General features: G+C 34.6%; 2 long non-coding RNA genes across 2 annotated transcripts in view; both read left to right on the plus strand.

The window, feature by feature from the left end:
• LOC103096836 (uncharacterized) overlaps nucleotides 1-10,335 on the plus strand; it is a 28,279-nt gene extending 17,944 nt beyond the window's left edge. The window contains exon 3 of the long non-coding RNA XR_008917628.1: nucleotides 75-10,335. This is a non-coding gene — a long non-coding RNA (uncharacterized LOC103096836). The remainder of the gene's footprint in view (nucleotides 1-74) is intronic.
• Nucleotides 1-16,735, plus strand: part of LOC103097165 (uncharacterized) — a 247,936-nt gene that overhangs the window by 59,780 nt on the left and 171,421 nt on the right. The window lies entirely within an intron of this gene.

A 16,735-nucleotide genomic window follows, 5' to 3' on the forward strand; every position in this document is an offset into this window, starting at 1 on the left:
AGCTTTCTTTCTGTTTTTACTCATTTTCTTTGGGAATCATACTTTGAGTTCATTTTCTCTTGCTTTTAACACAGAATCAGCAATTCATGGAAGCCCCTATAACTCCGGATGCTGCCACCTACCTGAAATTTTAGTTTGCAGGGCCAGAATGAGAAGCTGATATGTATTTTGAAAGGAGCCCTTCTTCAAATAGCCATGGATAAATAATTGAAATTGTGAGTTGGGAAGAATTTTAAGGTCATCTCATCCAACTCCCCAATTTTACAGATTAGGAGTGGGAGGTTTATAGAGTTTAGGAGATTTTCTCAAGGTCAAATCAGTGACAGAGCCAGAATTAAGACACAGGTGTGTTGATGATCAGTCTACGGTTCTTTTGAGATACAGCAATGCTTAAATATATCCATCTACCATTTTCTGGAGACATATTAACATAATTTTAGTGAGTTTTGCATTCAGGAACTACATCTGCAGTTATATTTTGAATAAAAATATCAGTTCTTTATATGAATGGGATTAATCAGTGTAATTAGTTATAATGTTATTGCTTCATTGGATTTTTCTTATCATTAATATAAAACTTGTTGCATTGTAATCTGTTTATCCATTGCAGAATGTTAATGTTAATTTTATATATGAAATAAATATCAGTGTGGTTTCAAATATTTGTAATTATAAGGTAAAATACTGCCCAAGGTCCATACTTTCCCTAAGAAAATGGGGGGAGTAGAAAGAGGGAGAGTTCAAGGGTAGGGCAGATAAATTTGGTTGCTTCTCTCTGCTAGAAATCCAGCTAGCCTTTAGGTAAAGAAGAGTAAAAGGATACTTTTTGAAACATTTGCAAGAAGATACAGAATCTAAGCCTCTGCCATATGGTCACATTGTAATAATTATGTACCAAATGCTTGGGAAACTGTGTTAAAGGTAATTGAGTAAAACATGAATATATGTCTATCTTGAGCATACAAGACAAGACTGTTCAAATGACTACATTAAAGATAAAAGGAAGATGATTCCTTTTTTCTTTTTAGATTTGTATTATAGGTAGGTATCCCACTAAAGTAAATTGCTTTAGTATGGAAGGATGTACAAAACCCAGTTTTTAAGCATTAAGAAAATAGAAAGTTTATATTTTAAACTTAAGTTAAAAGGAATTAAAGTATATTATGTGCATATTCATGTATTCAATTGTAGAGAGCCATTCTTTAAGAGTGAATATCTGATTTTTTTTGGGGTAGTCTGTTCTATACAGTAAAAAACCAAAAAACCAAACCAAAACGATAACAACCCTTAACCGAATCAAAACTATGTATCCAAGTAAGGGCAAGCCAATGGGGGTTAAGTGATTTGTTCAGATCACACAGCTAGTCTGAGATCAGATTTGAACCGAGGATTCTCCTCTCAGCCTGGCTCTCAATCCATTGAGTTATCTAGTAGTTCCCCTTCCTATGTAGTTTTTAGTCATTAAAGCCCTCCGTTTTGAGGGTTTTTTTTTTTGTCAGTTTGAAGAGCTTCAATTGCTTTTTTATCTTACTTCATAGAACATTATTTGCTAACAAATAGATAATGGAGACAGAAGGATAGCATTCATATGCTATTTTAAGAAATTGTTGAGAATTTTTATTTCAAATTCTTTCATTCTTCACTTACTAATGAGGATACCATTCCTTAATTCATTGAGTTTGGGCATTTATGTTAGGTATTTATTAAATAAATTATTGCATTAGCTTAGTAGGGGTGAGGAAAGGAAGCTCAGTGGGTAAAGGAACTAAGGTGGTATATTTAAGAAAGCATTCTTCTTCTTTAAAAAAAATGAGTTTTTGGCTAGAAAAAGCTTGAAAAGATGCTGTGTTTGTTTTTATTCCAAGAGGAGGTCCAGAAAGTTTTATTGGTACAATGAGAGCTTACTTGTCAGGTTGACAATACTTTCTGCTCCTTTAGGCCAGCATATGCATTATCAAGTGTTGCATACCAGGATTCAGCCACTTATAAGAAGCAGGCAGATTTCCCCATATTCCTCTGAAACTTCATGTGTCATTAGACTATAGCAATCCCACTACTCATTTATTTTCTTTAACTGATAGGAGACAGTAAGAGAAGTGAAAAACAAGGAGATTGGGAGTGAATCAAAGTACCAGAAATATTCATCTTTCTCCCAGACTTAATGAGACTACCTGGGGCTTGATGGACTAGGCTTTTTATATTTTTGAACTTTAGCTTTTCTTTCTTAAGATGTTTCTTTCTCACTTGTTGCTAGATCCACAAAAGAAAACATGATGGTTTTATGGAAACAACAAAATTCAACAAGGATTTATTAAGCACTTGCTTAAAATTGTCAGAGTTCTATACAAAACTCTGAGGGACATATCAATCCATCAATCAACCAATCAAACATTTATTAAGTGCCTGTTATGTGCTGGCCACTGTGCTAAGCTCTTGAAATAAGATGAAAGGCAAATATGTCTATTTATGTCATCTCTGCCCTCAAGGAGCTCACATTTTCATGGAGACATGCCAACAAATACTTACATACAAAGTATATATAGAGTAAACTCAAGGAAGATGGGGTAGGGTAAGGGAAAAGTTTTTTTTTTAATTGAGATTTGGGCTAGTGATCTCAGCTCAGCAATAGTGTCAGGCTTTCCCAAACCTATTCCAAGATGTCCTCATCCCAAAGTTCATGGTCACAGGAACTCAGCACAAGAGAGCTGCCTTAAGGTATAGTTAAAATAACTTAGCTCAGGAGAGCAGCCTTGAGTCATTATAGTCAAGTCCATTGAAGATAGTGGCTCTACAAAAAGTCTAGGTAAAGCTTTGGAGTAAGAAATCTCCTAACCACAAGGACTATAGTAGTGTTTGGAAGAAATGAAACATGAGATACAGAATGAAAAAACTCAGTAGGAAAAAGTGGCAAGGAAATTTTATATGTTAAAAAAGAAATTGGAAAACTTCACTCAAGAATTGAATGCTCTGACAATTAGAAAGAGCCAAATAGAAAATAACTCAATGAAACAATAAGAAATATTCAAATAAAATCACAAAATTAAAAAAAAGAAGAAAATGTGAGAAATCTAAAAATTAGACTGGTATGGAAAACAGATTGAGGAGAGATAACCTATGAATCATTACCAGACCTTATAAAGACTATAATTTTAAAAAAAGACTACAATTTTTAAAAGTCTGGATATCATTTCAAGAAATTATAAAACCTCACAATTCTTAGAACTATAGGGCAAAGTGAAAATACAATTAAATTGTCACCTTTGAAAGAAACTACAAAATTAAAATTCCTGGGAAATTCATAGACAATGTCCAGAGCTTCTAGGTAAGAGAAAAACATTACAAATAGTCAAAAAGAAGTCATTCCAGTACCAGCGAATCACAGTTAGGCTCACATAAGTAGCTGTTACTTTTCTGGAAATACAATTGGAATATAATTCTAAAAAACAAGAGATAAAGGCTTACAACCAAGGAAAATTTATCTGGCAAATAAAACATAATTTTATGGGGCTGGGGAGTGGAAAAGATTGGATTTTCTTGGAATAGAGATTTTTTTTAGTATTCTTGCTGAAAAAAACAAAACCGAGTAGACATCTTCAAATAAAAATGGAGGCGCCAAGAGAAGTGTAGAAAGGTACATATATTTGCTTAATTGAAAAGGAATATATAAGAATTTGTTGTTTATATGTTAATAAGATGTAAAAGAAATATTTTTCTTATGATCCTAATTTTAAGGGTATTAGAGAATTATAAAAATAACAGAAGGTTTATGGGTGGGTTTATTCTGTTTTAATGATTATAGAAGTCAAAATGGGAAAGATGTGGGATTGGACTAAGGAATAAAGAGAAAGAAGGGGCAAAAGTCACTATTCTTTAAAAGGGCTACTTTAAGTATAGAGTGGGTAGATATGGATGGAGTGGGGAGAACAGGCAGTTCATGAACTTTACTTTCATCTTAAATAGATAGAAGAAGAATGAATACAATTATAGACATGCACACAAACAGAGAAAAATTAAATTAGAAATGCATCACAATCAAAAGAGAAATAAATGACAAGGGTCAAGGACAAGGACAAGAGAGAGGCCAAAAAAGAGAGTAGATAGGTGAGAAAATGGACATAAGCAGAACAAACTCAAATACTGAAGGGAGAAATGTGGTGAGAAATTAAGAGAAAAAAAGGAAAAACCTGGGATCATATGTAGGGAAAAGGGCCAAGGGGAACATGAGAACTGCAATAGAGAAGAAATAGACTTACCAATAGGATCATGAGAATTAAGTAAACTCCACTTTTACCACCTTTTTTCTTTGTAAAGAGGGTGTGTGTGTGTGTGTGTGTGTGTGTGTGTGTGTGTGTGTGTGTGAATAAATAGAGGAGAAAGTACAAGAGGATAAGGTAAATCAAAACATACAACTAACAGTCATAACTGTGAATGTGATTGGGATGAACTCACTCATAAAATGGAAAATGGTATTAGAATAGATTAGAAAACAGAATCTGACAATATGTTGTTTATATGAAACATATTTCAAGACAAAGATTCACATTGTTCAAATGCATTGAGAACAAAAAATGTAGGAGTAGCATGTGTACTTTCAGATTAAAGTTCCAGTCAATGTAGATATGATTTTAAAAAGATGGATACTCAAGGCAGTTGGTGATACAACACTGGAGGTCAGAACAGACAAAATAAATCCAAAAGCATTTGACAAATGTTCCTCTGTTTGAGGAACTTACTTTCTAATCAGGGAGACAACATGTAAATAAATATAAAACAAGTTGATATAAACAGAATAAATTTTAGATGACTTGCTTAGGATCACATAGCTAATAAGTGTCTGAGGCAGAATTTGAACTCTTTGACTTCAGTTCCATTGCTCCATCCACTTTGGCAACTAGCTGCCTATAGGAAGGAGTACCTATATTGATGAAACCACAGGTTACTAAGGTAAATACTGATAGTGGTGGTTAATGATGGAGTCAGAATGCTAAATGTAGAATCAGAAAAAACTGGTTTTGAACCCCACCTTTGACACTTATTGGTTGTATAGCTATGGAAATCACTTAAGTGATCTGAATTTCAGTTTCTTTAGCTGCAAAAGAGGGCTAAGCATGGCATGGGACTTATCTCACAGGGTTGTTGTGAGGGGCAAATAAGGTACAAATGCTTTATAAGCATTAAAGACTTAGAGAAACGCCAACTATGATGATGATGATAACACTGCTAAAGTTCTCAGTACTATAGTAAAAATAACAAAATATAGATAGTAAAGACTGACATTTTCATATTTTAGTAGTTAAGATTTTAGAAAAGCTCAAGGTTAGTACTGACCCCAGGAGAGCTGGAGATTCACTAAAACACTGGCCTGAAAACTAGTTGATTTTTCAAGTTGAGCAACTCTGACTAACTCTAGACAGTTGGGTGAGAAAAGAGTTGGTTACTGCCACAAATTATCTGAAAGAAGTGGTAGATTCATTTGGTACATGTGCTTCCATCTAGTTGACAACAGAGAGATTGCAAAGAACTGGAAGGGCCAGGGTCCCCCAGATAAAGAAAAGGATGACTTTTAGCACCACAGATAGAAATTGCAGAACAGTGAGGAGACTCAGAAAAGATTTTCACAGAAAGTCAGTCATCTATTTGTAAACACAAAACTGAGTCCAAAGATTGCCAGTTGCCAAGGACTGAAAGTCAGAGCTGCATGGCTACAATTTGGGGACACTATGATTTAGTCTGCTGTAGAACTGACTAAAATATGTTTTAAAAAGCAGTTATCTTGGATTTATTGACTTTGTTTTGTTTTAAAGCCTTGCAAAACACCTCTCTCAGCAAACAAACTTTATCAACATTAATTTTCAGAATGAAATGTTGGTGTTTTGTTCTTACTGGTTTTTTCCCCTCCTATGTTAGTATTAGAAAATTAAATGGCAAATAAGAAATGATTCTTTCTAACCATGTTGTAGGGTTGGAAAATGCTGTGGTTGCTCAGTAACATCTTGTAGTGGTTATGGTGATGCAATTCAAGACTGGAGGGTAGTTTATAAGTTAGTGGGAAAAACATGGAAATGTGTATGCTTATTTTTGAATGTCAAGTCACAGTGACTTTTTCTTTCTTTTCCTCTATCTCTTGGGTCATCTAGGTTTTCCAGGCACAAGTTCCTTAAGTGATTTCCTTTCTTCCTTATTCCTACTTTTCCCTTTACTACCTTTTCTCAAAGAATCATATTCCAATATCTAGCTGGTAATGTTGATTCTTTGGATATACCTTTCACATAAAATGTGATTCAAGATTTTGACACATTTTGTCAGGGGAGAAATGGAAATGGTGCCATTATATATATATATATATATAACAGGATTGTAATTTACTCAGATATTAATTTCATTTGTACAGCACAATCACAGGTTATATTTTTCTTGGCAGTTGGCAAGGTTGTTTCAAAGATTTTGACCATGAATTATTGGAATATAAGAAACTTCCAAGTGAGGCAGCATAGAGTAGTTGAAAGGGTCAGGATAACCTAGGTCCATAAGCTTCAGTTTCTGACAAATACAAGCTCTGTGACCCTCATCATGACATTCAACCCTTAGTGACCTAGATAATTTTCAGAGTCTGTAAAGTACAGAGAATTTTTTAATTGGCATCAGTGGAGAGCATGTGCATGTTCAGAATTCTCTACACTGGTGAAAGACTGGTCTCTTAAGAAAAAGCGTTTTAAAAGTATATAATATCTCCTTGATCTAGGTCTTATGGGTAATGAGACCACACCTAGATTCTCTACTTGTATAACCCTAAGGCAAGGCTAATATTTGGACAGAGAATGAGATTTAATAGGAAGCTTTGAAGTTTTGAGAGGACCTTTCTGCTTGGCATGAGACAGTCATGGGATTTGTGAATGATTAGTTGTGTGTCTGTTTATTCTCAGTGCCACTGAGTAGGGAGGGCTCCTCATTCTCCCCTTTGTCATTTGAGCTTATACTTCAGTTCAGGAAATACTTTTTAATGGGCAGAATTGGACTGCCCAAGGAAGCACTTAGGCTTTTTGCATACTGCTTGCTCTGTGCTCTTTGTTAACTGCAAGTAAGATATTGGAGAATATCTTACTATTGTGGCTATGAAATAGCATCTCAAAGTCAACAACAGAAGCTGCATAAACTTAACTAAAGGTTCTTACATATTCCTATCTCGAATTTGCAGTGAGGTTACCTTTCAGTGAACTTGGTCCATACTGTGATGTGCTTTGACTTTTGATTCTTGGTTGGAGTGTTAGAGTTCAGAGAAGGTTAATGACAGGAGGAAGGATTTGGGAAGGCAGGAATACAGTCTAGATTACAAATAGGCTACATATTTGGAATTCCTTGAGATACAGTCTGCTAATGGATGCCTGCCAATTGGCATAGTGGCATGATTTGCCTTTCCTTTCTTTAAGCAAGAGAAAGCTCATTCAGTAGAAATGTCCCAGTGCAGATCTCAACTTTTATGACCTTAAATGCAATTTTGTGGTTCAACCTGTCGAGTACTCAAGAAAGATCTCTGTATCTTCAATAGGTACTCTATGTGTTTGTGGCTGTGGAGAAGAAGAAGAAAAATAAATAGATACACAGTGTGTCTATTGACCTTGATGGGAAGCTTAAATTTAATGAGAGAGATAGAATCAGCATGCCCTCAGTTAAAAACAAAACTTAAAAAAAACCCCAACAACCTACTAGAGTATCTAAAATGAAAGAATAAACAAATTCAAACTCTTGTAGGCATATAGGACTATATCTATAACTGACTAGAGTAACCAAAAATTATCTCTGCTTAGGAATTATTGGAAATAGAGAAATCCTTATTTTTTTGTGAAACAAAAACAATTTAACGTAACCCAAATTTCTCTTAATCTATGGCAACCAATCATTACTGAAATTAAAAGGATTTTTTGTATAGCAAGACAATCAATTAAGAGAAACTACAGATACATTTTCTAGAGAAATAAACTTCTTGTTTGTATTTGCTATTCTTTCAAACCCATTAAAATAGATGTTTTATCTGCTGGCAAAGTGTTATTCTCCTTGTAAACACTATATAGTAAGCATTTAGTGTATTTTTATACCATTTTAACATTTGGGGGCCTGATAAGAATATAATTTGATTATATAACTATAAAGAGATCAGATGACAAATTTTTAAAAAGTATTATAAACAATGTCCTCCCCAAAATGAACATTTTATATATAAAAAGTATAGATTTTACATGAAATTATGAATCCCTTGTTCTTATAGCTTGCTTTTTAAAGAAAAAGTATATGATAAATTTAATATTATTCTCAAAGCTTTTCTGCCTACTTATTTTTTTCTTTTCATGTTCCTTCTGTTTCTTTTCTGTCCATTTTAAAAATGCTTCAACTTCTCTCTTTTGTTTCCTTTGTTTTTAATAGTTGTCTATAGCTTCCCTTTCCCAGTGCCCTCTTTGAGGGAAAAAAAGGGGGGGATGAATTGGCTTTGCAATAACTCCAGTCAAATAAAACAAATCCACATATTGGTCATATCAAAAATATATGCTTCATTTTATACCTCTGTCAGGATGTAGGTAATGTCATCAGGGGTCATCAAAATCATGATTGATCATTGAATTAGAGTTCTTAAGTCTAGCAAGATAGTTTTTCTTTACTGTTATTTTTATTGTACATACTTGTTCTAATTCTGCTTGTTTCTGTATCAGTTCATGCAGGTCTTGTTTTTGTTTTTATCACTTCTAACTGCACAATAATATTCCATTACACTTCTATACTATAATTCGTTCAACCATTCCACAATTGATAGGCAACTCACTTTGTTTATAGGCCTTCATTACACAAAAAGAGTTGGCATAAATATTTTTGTACTCATGGATACTGTTTCTCTTTCTTTTATCACTGAGGCATAGTGGTATCTGGGTCAAAAGTATGTGTTTTTTTTTTCTATATTCAATTACAAATAATGCCATTATAAAATATTTCAAAAATCCTCCTGCCCTTCCTTATGGTTTATTTTCTGCTAATACTTTCAGGGTATCTACTCTTGGGTCAAAGGGCATAATTATTTTTGAAATTTTTACTTTATTCTGTTAGATTGTTTTCCAAAAAAAGGTGATTCATAGGAATATATATCTAGAGCTGGAAGCTGGCTCTGAGGCCATCTCTTCCAAACCAATAATTTCATAGATGAGAAAAATGAGACTCAATGATTTATCTAAAGTCATAGAAGTAACATATGTCAGAGATAGGATTGGAACTCGTGTCTCTTGATTCCAGGTACATTATTCTTTTCACTATGTCATAGAACTTTTCATTTTCTTTAAATGTACTAATGCTGTTTTATTGCTTTTAACTACTTGTGCTAATTTTTTAAACCCTTACCTTCCATCTTAGAATTGATACTGGGTATTAGTTCCAAGGCAGAACAGAGAGCAGTAAAGGCTAGGAAGTGGGGGTTAAGTGACTTGCCCAGGGTCACACAGCTAGAAGGTATCGGAGGTCAAATTTAAATCTGGTACCTCCCATCTCCAGGTCTGGCTCTCAATCCACTGAGCCACATAGCTGTTCCCTACTTGTGTTAATTTGATATCTCTGAAACGATGCTTCATTTTCCATCTCTTTGGTTATGGCAATTAAACATTTTAAATTGATTTTTAATAACTTTTATTTCATTGTTTGAAAACCTTCCATTTGTCTATTGGGGACTAGAATTTATCTTTGTAAAATTTCAAAAGCTCCTTATATATTTTAGATGTCAAGTTTTTTTTTTTCTGTTAGGTTTGTCATTATTTCCTCAATCTTTTATTTTTATATTGTTTTATTGTGTGTATTTTTTAATTTTAATGTAATCACACACATCTCTCCTAATCTTCATATCTCCTTTTAATTGGTAATAGATCAAAGGTACTTTACCTTCTACAACTGAGAACATTCAGTCATTTCATTTTCTGGTTCCTTTTTTGTTTGTCTTTCATCTAAATGGAATCTACTGAAATGTATGTTATGAAATGAGAGTCTAAATTCATTTCTAGCCAAATTAATAAACAATTTTCTCCAATAATCATAATAGCTGACATTTATATAGGACATGTGCCAGATACTATACCAAACACTTTATAATTGTTATCTCATTTATTCTTCACTTTGGGAAACATGTGCTATTATTACCCTCATTTTACAGATGGGGAAACTGAGGGAAACAGAGGTTAAGTGACTTGTTTACTACAGCAAGTAAGTATCTGAAGTCAGGTCTGACACTATCCACTGTTTCACCTCTTTTGTCTCAAGTATATTAGCTTAAAAATCCTTTATATAATTAATTTTTAAATATTTTATTAAGCAGGAATCTTTTGTATGTATTTCATTCATTATCTAGTATCTCTGTTTCTTTTGATTTTGTCTTTTTTCTTTATTTTTGTCCTCCCTAGTAACTTTTAATTTTAAAGACAATTCTTTTATAATGTTTTAAAGCCTGAGAGAATGTTTATCTATATCACTTTTTGTATACCTCTTGATATGTTTGTTCATTTCCTTTTTTCATATAAATTTCATTATAATTTTATTCATTTCTATGAAGAAATTTCTTGAAATTATTTGGTTTGGCATTGCATTAACTATGTAGGTCACTTTGGGGAGTTATCACATTTTTTACTCTATTAATTTGATTCATCCCAAAACATTTAATTGCCTAACAGTTATTTAGGTCTTTATTTCAATCATTATGGTTTTATAGTTGCCCTCAAAGAGGTAATATTTATTTTTAAGTAGTTTAATTCCCAAATTTTTGTTAAGCTTTTGGTTATTAAAATTGAGTTTCTATTTTATTATTTTTAATTGAGTTTTATAGCTAGTAAATAAAACCCACAAAGGGGGTGGTTATTGTGTCTCCTTCAGCCTTGTAAAACTCATTTATCATCTCAATTATTTGGTTGTGACATAATTTTCCTTGTAAATATTCACATTATTGGCAAATAAGCATGTTTCTACCAATTCTTAATGAGAACCATCTACATATGCTTTCAAAAATATCACTGAAAAATATGATAATGAAATACAGAGGCTTTTTCAAAGGATTTTCTAGACTAGACCACACCTTCAGAGTTATACTGACTGAGAGGTGTAGACAGTATAAACTCCCACCTTTTCTTTTGTCAGTTGATAATTTTTTTTAAAAAAGCATTTCACTTGATAGAACAAAATACACACTTAAATTTTTTCTTCAAAGAAAATGTCTCCTACATATATTTTAAAATCATAGACGATTTTATGGTGCTGTTCACTTTGTGTCAGCATCAAGTGAGGCATAAAATAGGGAGACATTTATTCACATAAGGTTTCTGCTGGTATCTTGAAGGAAGCCCTACACAGTCTTAATAATAATAATAATAGAAAGATTTCACATCAATGATGTTCTTTGAATACTTTTAGTTGCACTAATTGCATTGACTTTCTGAGAACTTCAAATTGACCTCAGTGAAAGCTACCTCACTGAGTTTGTCTGACTCCATTGGAAAAACAAAGAGGATGAAAAACACATATTGCCTGTATTAGAACATGTAGTTGCTTGGGCAACTCACTAAATTAGTCCTTTAGGGCGTCTTAGATGGGAATAGAAGTTGGGAAAATAAGGTAGTCCTACAATTGAAAAGGAGAAGATTGGACTGGATCTCTATGGGGAAATTTTGTAGTGCTTAGAGCATTCAATTATTTTAATCTGCTTGCTGTTGCAAAAGCCCATATTTTTAACACCAGCACACTCCTGCTGATTTTATTGGTTATAAATCATGGCATGCCATGAATTTCAGAAGAATCAAAATTGCAAGTAACCCAGAGGGCAAGGGAAAGACATGTGATGGGTTTAAGTAAGTGACAGCACATTGCAAATGACACCTTGCACTGAACACGTGGGATAAACATAAACATCCAGGACTAATCACAACCTGAATAAATTTAGGCAATTATCTGTGACTTATACTAGCTGTTTCAATGTGGGCAAGTCACTTACTTAATCTCTCTGTGTTTAATTTGCTACATCTTTAAAATAAATATGTTGGACTAGAGGTGGTCTCTAAATTTCATCCCTAAATTCTATTAAAACTGATTCATGAGAGAAAAATAAAGTAGATCTTAAAATTTCAAATTGACCTCAGTGAAAACTACCTCACTGAGTTTGTCTGACTCCTCTGGAAAAACAAAGAGGATGAAAAATATATAGAACATGTAGTTGCTTGGGCAGCTCACTAGATTAGACCTTTAGGGCATCTTAGATGGGAATAGAAGTTGGGAAAATAAGGTAGCCCTGCCCCCCAATACTTGCATCAGGATCTGTGGGATATATTGGGGAACTTATCTGTTTCTTTTAATTATGTAGCGTGTGGTCACTTCCCCAACTCCTACCCTATGCCCAGTCACAATTCTTAGTGAACACATGGAAACTTGGGATGGACTGGTTTTAGCCCATTAGGAGCTCATGGTGATGAGCCCAACAGAGCTCCCCAACTCCCCAGGCCCTCACATGATAGCACAATTCATTGTGCTAAGGAAGAGGGGAATGGGCACCTGCTCTATATGAAAAGAAATAGAGGAAGAAGGAAGCCTTTTAACACTGTAGAATTTCTATGGGGAAGATTTACAGAAAAAAAAAATCCTCACAAGGGTTGTGCAGGGCGATAAGATAGGGAAAGGTTGGGGATATATCCCAATGGAGATAATATCCACAATGTCAAGGTCATGGATCCATTGTACGATTGTAAAAGCATATAGCTTAAGGACTGCTCAAGCAGCTTTCCATAAACTGCAGATGGTCCACAATAGCTCCACTGAAGCTCAAAATTTTGCAATTAACATGGGACAAGGGACACCATTTTCATTTTGTTATTAGAAAGCTGGTGGTGGATAGAGGAAACTGGGCCATTGTGGTTGTCAAGTATAACCTGATGCTACATGAAATCAACCTGTATCAGGAGAAGAGAGGGCAGAGGCATAAAGAGAAGAGGAGCCTAGATGAACAATTAAAGCCTAGAAGTAGGTCATGTAGCAGCTGTTGGGGCTAAGCATGGTGGTAGCAGCCTGGCAGTGCTCTCACACAATGCAGGCAAATTGCATCCTGTGTCACAGACTGGTTCCAGGGTCCCTTGTTAGTACCTGACAAGCCATTTTAGCCAAGCTAAAGCAACCCCCACAATAACCTGCCTTCATACAGATGATTTTTCCAGATGCTTATAGCATGTGAACAATGGTGAAAGTTTAAATGCAGGTGAATGTTTATGGATGGACCCTTGTCTCCTTCCTTCCCCCACTCCCTTATTCTATTTTCTCTATCTCCAGAAAAAAAACATTTGTTTGCTGTGGACCAAAGCGGCTTTGTTTTGGGGAGTCTTAATTGAACAAATAATTATTGGGCACTGATTACTATACGTATAGCACAGGATCTCACATATATTTCAGAGTTGATTCTATTTTGCCTCAGAGGCTTTTGAGGTTTGTTATATTCTTGATAAAGTAGAGGTTTGTGTCTGTGAGAGAAAAGGCCAAATTCCAGATGGGGGACAGTGCCCATATATTAGCTGCTTTTCATTCTTTTTCCTTTAGGTATAATATCAGATTCACTTTAAACTTTGCCTCCTCAGCTAGTGGGAATATGATCCTAGATCTGTAATCTCTTTTCTTTTAAGTGAGACAGGACGATACTGACTTTCTAAGACTGGGGTGTCTTTTTCACCCCTCGAATGAGGCTGTTTCCAATCTGACCTTAAATTGTAAATCAGTGTTGTCTGGTCTTTATCAGCTGCTCTTAAAGACAATTATGTCCAGGCCATGCTAGGCTCCTGCTCCACAAATAATCTTAAATGGTTTCCAAGTGTTAGCACTATAAATTCAAATTTCCATGGATATTCAAATCATGTGGGTTTTTTCATCTCTACATTAGATTTCTGATGAATTTGTAAGTTTTCCCCCATTAAACATGTCATATAGGTCATATTGATATACAAACTCATGATCCTAATAGTGTGGTCTAATTCTTGTGGGATAGTTCTTTTTTATTTAATAATTGTTTTGCATAATATATAAAGCTTTTCTGAATTCAATTAAAAGAGTGTCTTCTTGGAATTTTAATTTGATTATCTTTCTCCATTTCCCAGGCATCCATAGGGGAGAATATTTTGTTTGAACAGCTGTACTTGGGTAAATCTTGGTTACAAATGAATCAGGAATGACTTTTGTGCAGTATGTCTTCTAAAAGTATCTTCCACAGAGAGACCAAGGGCATAAAAACCCCCAGTAATTTTGGCCAATTAGCATTTATTTACTTATTATAAAGCTATTTGACTATTCAATTCTGCTCTGAAAAATGTGAAAAAATGGTCTTTCATTAAAAATACACAGAAGTTACTCTAGTCATTTCTGAATCCCTAGATCAATTGGAAACAAAATTATTAAGAAAATCAGTCATAGACAAGGGGAAGTGCCATGGAAATTAGAGACATAAAGGGTGGAAAGAAAAGAAATTTCAGTCAATTCTTTATTCCATGCATGGAAGAGATAGCTTGTGTAAGGATCAGGGGGAGCATCTCCCCTATTTTTCCTCATGTATTTTCCTGGACTTGTCCCCCATGACATCCTTTCCCTCTGTTTTATCACAATGCTCCCCTTATTTTTAACCCTCAATAAGATTTTGGTCAGTTTGAGAATGGAGCGGGAAGGCAGGAGAATTGGCAATAAGACCCCTTTGTGATGAGCTTCTAAATCATTTTGATTTAGATCAAATTTTGATCATTTTGAATTAATTAGAGATAGAATCACTGTGTAACTAGGGATTGAAGAAATCATAAGCAAAGCTCCCCCCTTTGATTCCAGCATCAGCTTTACCCACATCCCACAAAATCCTCCAGTCCTTTCACTAGTAAAATCAAAGATCTGTAAGGAGCTCAAAAGCCTCCTAGTTCAACACCTTCAGTGAACAGACAAAGAAATAAAGAATGGGGAAGTTGTAACATTCATCGTAAGTGGGATTTGAACCTATATCCCTGACCCTTAGAGCCAATGTTCTTTCTACTTTCTATGCTGCCTCCCAGCAATCATCTGGATTCATCCCACCTCTAAATCTTTTGGATTGTAATGGATAAATCCCAATAGTCTAAAACATTATAGAAAATAAATAAAATAAAATATTGAAGAAACTTTATTAATGTGTTCTTATAAATAAGTAAGCAACTTGGTAAACTTATTAGTCAATTTTGTTTTTTAAATCAGACTACCCTTCCCCAGATAGCTTCATTGGTAGTAAAATAAATTAAATCAAAATTCTTTTCTACTTGCCAAAGAATAAGCACTCTCTTTCTGGGTGAACAGGTCAGTCATTTTCATTCCAAGACTCAAATGAAACCACATGCTATACTGACAGGAGGAATTGTTTAGATGTAACATAGCTTCTCCTTGGATTGTAGCATTTGGATTGTCTCAGCTTTATGTCACAGCACTACCACCCCAAACAGATGGATAAACACATTCTAATTCTCATTATTTTTAGAACGGCATGGCCTATTGATGTTGTTGATTGCAGAAATGGATCAAGGGCAGCCTGTGGCCTCCAGAATGGATCTTTCATCAAACCTAAATCTACACTGGTGTCAGGAGACAATTATTACAGAAAAAAAGAATCTCCCCAAAGAAAGCTATCAAAAGCATGCAGACTGTAAAATATATAGAATTAAGAACAAAATATAAATTGGGAGTTTGAAGAGCCAACATCTTAAGAGCTGCTAATTTTTAAACACTCTGTTACATTTTTAGATTTATATATCTTGAATTATATGCTACTATATATTCTCACATATACAAATGATGAGGCTAAATATAGGGCATTATAGCTGGGAACTAAAAGCTAATCGTGCATTATGGGTTAGTGAATGGCAGGCTTTGTGTAAGAATGACAGAAAATAATCTGGAGATCTTTCTGGTTGACATGTGAAATATGAGTCAATAGTATAATGTTATAGTTAATTTTTAAGGGGTGATGCTGAATGCAAAAATAGGATAACAGCATATTGGACTCATGAGATAATGCTCTCATTATATCCAGCATTAGTCAAACCTTAATGGAGTCCTGTGTCTTGTGATGAATGTAGACACATCCAAAAGGAAGCATCCAAAGTGAAAGCTCCCCCAGTTCAGTTCTTACTTCCACTTGCCTTGGTTAACTTCCTTGGGCCTTTGCTTGCAAGAGGAAAAGGGGTAGGAAGGGGGGATATTTTTCCTTCAAAAACCATGCCCTCTGTTTTCTGCCTATTCTCACTCCTTGATAATTATCTCTCACCATGTCCTCTACAGTATATCTAGATCAGAGTCTATTCTAAGGAAAAAAACAACAAATAAATTTGTTAATCAATGAAGCACTTATTAATTAGTCGATTTTCAATAAATAATTAAGTACCCACCATATACAAGGCACTCTCCTAAGCACAAAGACAAAGGGCAAAAGTGGAATGTTCTCCTTAAGCAGCAGCATGGATGTATTGTTGTTGGACCTTCATACTCAAAGAAGACAAGTGACGTCCCAGCATTGGAGTCGGGGTACCCTGTGTTTGAGTGAGGCTCATTAGATTGGTGGGAGCTCAGAAAGCTCTACCACAGTTTGGGTACCAATCGGCTATGTGAACATTTGGGATGGAGATGTCTTTAGATTTGCACCTCTCACGTTGTCTTTTTGCAGCTGAAATTCTGCTTTGCTCATGAAGCA

Source organism: Monodelphis domestica, chromosome 3, assembly GCF_027887165.1.
Source record: "Monodelphis domestica isolate mMonDom1 chromosome 3, mMonDom1.pri, whole genome shotgun sequence".
NCBI classification, from domain to species: domain Eukaryota; kingdom Metazoa; phylum Chordata; class Mammalia; order Didelphimorphia; family Didelphidae; genus Monodelphis; species Monodelphis domestica.